The sequence below is a fragment of the Triticum urartu genome, chromosome 4A, assembly GCF_056163025.1.
Source record: "Triticum urartu cultivar PI428250 chromosome 4A, HENAU_Tu73, whole genome shotgun sequence".
Classification (NCBI taxonomy): domain Eukaryota; kingdom Viridiplantae; phylum Streptophyta; class Magnoliopsida; order Poales; family Poaceae; genus Triticum; species Triticum urartu.
Window position 1 is genome coordinate 136512800 of NC_141876.1, and position 6625 is coordinate 136519424.

Below are 6625 nucleotides of genomic sequence, written 5' to 3' on the forward strand. Positions count from 1 at the left end.
ATGGGTCGACCTCTTCGAGAAGAGCAACCAAGACCGAGAAGATCCGTTAGATTTTTCTTAACCCAATCCTCCCCTCCTAAATCTCGAGACGAGATTTCTTGTAGTGGAGGAGATTTGTAACACCCCGATAATCATGCTACGGTAACCCAAACTAATGGTGCCTTGTCATCAAGAATTACTAAGACAATTTGCCTCTTGATAAAAAAATTAAATTCAAATCCAATTTGAATGCAAGTCAAATATTTAGATTTGCAAAGTTACAAATAAAATAGTGCATAGTATTTCAAATAATCTAAAAGCAATAAAAAACTAGTTCAACATTATTTGGATTCCCAAATTGCCCCTGTAAATTATTTTAGTGAAGCAACAACACAGTACATGACCTTTTTCAATTTCTAAAAATATTTAAACCTTTTTATATGACCACAAAATTTTTGTGGCACCTAATAGTAATGTGCTTGAATTATGTGACAAGTCTCGGATTTAACAAAATTCATTTAGTTCCAAACTAAAATAGAAAGCAAGAGAAAAATTGCTAACAGAAAAGAAATTGGAAATGGGCCAGTGTTACACTGCATTTCTAGGCTTCGAGTGCACAGTGGGAGCCCAGCCCATCTCCACCTTGTCCTCCTCCTTTGTACAGGGGATAGGAGGTCGTGGCGCACATCCGGGGCGCCATGCCCGTGGATGGCCACCACGTCGCCTCCCCAAGGCTATATATACGTTCTCTGGAAACCCTAAACCACCCTCTTCCATTCCCCCTCGTTCCACCTTCGCCCCCTTCCTCTACTGCCCGAATCCGAGCTCGGAAGATCCGCGGTGACCATTGCCTCTTCGTCGTTGATACGGCCACCGACGTCTCCAGCGTGCGGGAACACGTCGAGGAGGTCCACCACGATCGACCTCGTCCATCCCGAGGACCGAATCAAGCCGAGGTGCCGCGTAGAAGTCGTCATCGCCGGTCTTCTTCACCGGCCGCCGCACACCATCGCCGATGCCATCGCCCTCTGCTGCTCCCGTCCCTCGCCGAGCCTTCCTTGTGCTCCTAGGTGAGCCTCTCCTTCGGTTCCCCCTATTTTCCCCTTCGAAACACCATCGTAGGCCGCCGTCATCGCCATGCCCGATGCCGTCGGAGCTCGCGCTCACTGCTTCGTTGTCCGTGTTCCCGCGCGCCCTTGGCCACGCGCGCCCGCGCCCACGCGCGCCCTCACAGCCGCCCGCACGTGCTTCGCGGCTGCTGCCTCTGCATCGCTGCTGCTGCTTCCCGTGCGCTCGCCCGTTGCCATGCCGCCGCTCAGCTCCTGCCATTGCCGCCTTCTGTCGTTGCTGCCCTCTGTTGCTTAGCTGCTTAGCTTCTGCCGCTGCTGCTATTGCTTAGCTGCTGCCGCTGCCATGCACTACTTGCTGCTGCTAATGGCCACAGCGGCTAGTCTGTGTGCGTGGGTGTGCACAGCCACACTGGCCGGCCGTGCCAATTAGATTATGGGCTAATTGGTAGTACTAGTCAGTTTAGTTGCTACACTATGACATGTGGGCCCCATTTGATTAAGTTAAGTTTTTTTATAAGATTAGATATAGCTTTATGACATGTGGGCCACTACCTCTCCTTTTGACTTGTCAAATTGACTTGGTCAACTCATTCTAAAACAAAAGCAAAAATTCTATAATATTGCTAAAACTTTAAAATTTCATATAAAATAAACCGTAGCTCGGATGAAAAAGTTTTATATATGAAAGTTGCTTAGAAAAATCCAATCCGAATATGCGGTCCGTTCACCTGTGACATGCCTCTACCTAGCTGAACATGGAACAATCCCCCTCCGGTCATCTGTCTGTCACAGGTTGGATACCGAGAAAACATTCCCGGTTGAATTCCCCCTTCACCTAAATCGTGTAGCCATACGTTAGGTCACACCCGGCACAACATATTGCCATGTTATGCTTTGTGATGCTTATGTTTGCATTATATTTATTGTTTCTTCCCCCTCTTCTCTCCGGTAGCCTACGAGGCCGACGTCGCTGCTACCCAGTACGACTATGGTGTTGATGACCCATCCTTCTTGCCAGATCAACCAGGTAGGCCCCCCCTGATCATCAGATATCACCTATTCTACTCCCTACTGCTTGCATTAGAGTAGTGTAGCATGTTACCGCTTTCCGTTAATCCTATTCTGATTCATAGCCTATCATTGTTGCTACAGTTGTTGATACCTTACCTGCAATCCTAAATGCTTAGTATAGGATGCTAGTTTATCATTAGTGGCCCTACATTCTTGTCAGTATGCCATGCTATACTATCGGGCCGTGATCACATCGGGTGTTGATCACGGGTATATACTATACATATTACACATGATACATGTTGTGACTAAAGTCGGGTCGGCTCGTTGAGTACCCGCGGTTGATTCACGAATTGGGGGCTGAAAGGACATACTTTCCCGACGGCCCTCTATGTGGATCTTTGTGGCAGAGCAACAGGACAAGTTGAGACCACCTAGGAGAGAGGTGGGCCTGGCCCTGGTCGGCATTCGCGGTTACTTCAAGATAACACGATTAACGAGATCTTGGTATTTGATCTGAGTCTGGCCACTGGCCTATACACACTAACCAACTATGCGGGAACAGGTATGGGCACTCAACGTCATGGTATCAGCCGAAGCCTTCGTGACGTCAGCGATTGAGTGGCGCGCGCCCGGTTGGACCGCGTAACGCAACTTCCTTTGTAATGGAGGTTGCTAGGTCTGCTCACCGGTTGCGTACGCAACGTGCAGGTGTGCAATGGGCGATGGGCCCAGACCCCTGCGCGCATAGGATTTAGACTGGCGTGCTGACCTCTTTGTTGTGCCTAGGTGGGGCTGCGACGTGTTGATCTTCTGAGGCCGGGCATGACCCAGGAAAGTGTGTCCGACCAAAGGGGATCGAGCATGTTGGGAAATGTGGTGCACCCCTGCAGGGAAGTTTATCTATTCGAATAGTCGTGTCCCTCGGTAAAAGGACGGCCCGGAGTTGTACCTCGACCTTATGACAACTAGAACTGGATACTTAATAAAATACACCCTTCCAAGTGCCAGATACAACCCGGTGATCGCTCTCTCACAGGGCGATGAGGGAAGGATCGCCGGGTAGGATTATGCTATGCGATGATACTTGTTTAACTTACCATCTACTCTCTTCTACTGCTTCAAGATGGAGGCTGCCAGAAGCGTAGTCTTCGATAGGACTAGCTATCCCCCTCTTATTCTGGCATTCTGCAGTTCAGTCCACAGATACTACCCATTTTATTGATACCAATGCATATGTAGTGTAGATCCTTGCTTGCGAGTACTTTGGATGAGTACTCACGGTTGCTTTCCTACTTCTTTTTCCCCTTTTCCCGGTTACTGTGATCATATGATGGAGTCCAGGAGCTAGAGGATCCCGAGGACGATTCTACGTGGAGTTCGGCTTCAAGGAGTAGTTAGGAGGTCCCAGGCAGGAGGCCTGCGCCTCTTTCGATATGTATCCCACTTTGTGCTAGCCTTCTTAAGGCAAACTTGTTGAACTTATGTCTGTACTCAGATATTGTTGTTTTCCGCTGACTCTTGTGTTTTCAAGCTTATGTATTCGAGCCCTCGAGGCCCCTGGCTTGTAATATAAAGCTTGTATTATTTTATTTGTGTCTAGAGTTGTGTTGTGATATCTTCCCGTGAGTCCTTGATCTTGATCGTACACATTTGCATGTATGATTAGTGTACGATTAAATGGAGGGCGTCACAACAACGATGCTACGATGGAGATCCAAGTGTCAAGCCGGTGATGATGGTGATCATGACGGTGCTTTGGAGATGGAGATCAAAGGCACAAGATGATGATGGCCATATCATATCACTTATTTTGATTGCATGTGATGTTTACCTTTTATGCATCTTATTTTTCTTAGTACAATGGTAGCATTATAAGATGATCCCTCACTAAATTTCAAGGTGCAAGTGTTCTCCCTAAGTATGCACCGTTGCTACAGTTCGTCGTGCCGATACACCACGTGATGATCAGGTGTGATAAGCTCTACGTTCACATACAACGGGTGCAAGCCAGTTTTGCACACGCGGAATACTCGGGTTAAACTTAACGAGCCTAGCATATGCAGATATGGCCTCGGAACACTGAGACCGAAAGGTTGAGCATGAATCATATAGTAGATATGATCAACATAGTGATGTTCACCATTGACAACTACTCCATCTCACGTGATGATCGGACATGGTTTAGTTGATATGGATCACGTGATCATTTAGATGACTAGAGGGATGTCTATCTAAGTGGGAGTTCTTAAGTAATATGATTAATTGAACTTTAATTTCTCATGAACTTAGTCCTGATAGTTTTTGCATATCTATGTTGTAGATCAATAGCTCGTGTATAGCTCCCCTGTTTTATTTTTGGTATGTTCCTCGAGAAAACTATGTTGAAAGATGTTAGTAGCAATGATGCGGACTGAGTTTGTGATCTGAGGATTATCCTCATTGCTACATAGAATAATTATGTCCTTGATGCACCGCTAGGTGACAGGCCTATTGCAGGAGCAGATGCAGACGTTATGAACGTTTTGCAAGATCGGTATGATGACTACGTGATAGTTTAGTGCACCATACTTTACGGCTTAAAACTGGGAATTCAAAAACATTTTGAACACCATGGAGCATATGAGATGTTCCAAGAGTTGAAATTAGTATTTCAGGCTCATGCCCATGTCGAGAAGTATGAGACCTCTGGCAGTACTTTGCGTACAAGATGGAGGAGAATAGCTCAACCATTGAGCATGTGCTAAGATTGTCTGGGTACTACAATTGCTTGAATCAAGTGGGAGTTAATCTTCCAGATAAGATAGTGATTGACAATGTTCTCTAGTCACTATCACCAAGTTACTAGAACTTCGTGATGAACTATAATATGCAAGGGATGACGAAAATGATTCCCAAGCTCTTCGCAATGCTGAAATCAGCGAAGGTAGAAATCAAGAAATAGCATCAAGTGTTGATGGTTAGCAAGACCACCAGTTTCAAGTTAAAGGGCAAAGGAAAAGAAAGGGAACTTCAAAGAAGAATGGCAAGCATGTTGCCACTCCCATGAAGAAGTCCAAAGCTAGACCCAAGCCTAAAACTAAGTGCTTCTACTACAAAGGAAATGGTCACTAGAAGTGGAACTGCCCTAGATACTTGGCGGATAAGAAGGATGGCAAAGTGAACAAAGGTATATTTGATATACGTGTTATTGATGTGTACTTTACTAGTGTTTATAGCAACCCATCAGTATTTGATACTGGTCCAGTTGCTAAGACTAGTAACCTGAAAACAGGAGTTGCAAGATAAACAGAAACTAGTTAAGGACGAGGTGGCGATGTGTATTAGAGATGATTCCAAGGTTGATAAGATCACCATCGCACACTCCTTTTACCTTCGGGATTAGTGTTGAACCTAAAATAAATGTTATTTGGTATTTTCATTGAGCATGAATATGATTGGATCATGTTTATTGCAATACGGTTATGCATTTAAGTCAAAGAATAATTGTTGTTCTGTTTACATGAATAAAACCTTCTATGGTCATACACTTAATATAAATGGTTTATTGAATCTTGATCGTAGTAATACACATATTCATAATATTGATGCCAAAAGATGCAAAGTTGATAATGATGTAAAACACATGAAGAAACTCCATGCAGATAGACTTTTGGAATCACTTGATTATGAATCATTTGATGCTTGCAAACCATGCCTCATTGGCAAGATGACTAAGACTCCGTTCTCTGGAACAATGGAGCGAGACACTGACTTGTTGGAAATAGTACATACCGATGTATGCAGTTCGATGAGTGTTGAGGCTCGCGGTGGGTATCATTATTTTCTGACCTTCATAGATGATTTGAGCAGATATGGGTATATCTACTTAATGAAACACAAGTCTAAAACATTTGAAAAGTTCGAAGAATTTCCGAGTGAAGTAGAGAATCATTGTAACAAGAATATAAAGTTTCTACGATCTGATCGCGGAGGCGAATATTTGAGTTACGAGTTTGGCCTTCATTTAAAACAATGTAGAATAGTTTCACAACTCACGCGCCCTGGAACACCACATCATAATGGTGTGTCCGAACGTCGTAACCGCACTTTATTAGATATGGTGCGATCTATGATGTCTCTTACCGATTCACCGCTATCGTTTTGGGGGTTATGCATTAGAGACATCTGCATTCACGTTAAATAGGGCACCATCTAAATCTGTTGAGACGACACTGTATGAACTATGGTTTGGCAAGAAACCAAAGCTGCCGTTTCTTAAAGTTTGGAGTTGCGATGCTTATGTGAAAAAGTTTCAAACTGATAAGCTCGAGCCGAAATCGGAGAAGTGCGTCTTCATAGATACCCAAAAGAAACTGTTGGGTACACCTTCTATCACAGATCCGAAGGCAAGATCTTCGTTGCTAAGAATGGATCCTTTCTAGAGAAAGAGTTTCTCTCGGAAGAAGTGAGTGGGAGGAAAGTAGAACTTGATGAGGTAGTTGTACCTGCTCTCCGAAATGGAAAGTAGTTCATCACAGAAATCAGTTCCAGTGATTCCTACACCAATTAGTGAGGAAGCTAAT

General features: G+C 44.6%; 1 long non-coding RNA gene across 1 annotated transcript; it reads left to right on the forward strand.

Annotated features, from left to right (window-relative positions):
- The first annotated feature begins 751 nt into the window (after window positions 1-751).
- On the forward strand, window positions 752-3612 carry LOC147975131 (uncharacterized). The gene is made up of 3 exons (XR_015602012.1): window positions 752-1049; window positions 2002-2076; window positions 3405-3612. It is a non-coding gene; the product is annotated as an uncharacterized LOC147975131 (long non-coding RNA).
- Window positions 3613-6625: the final 3013 nt, after the last annotated feature.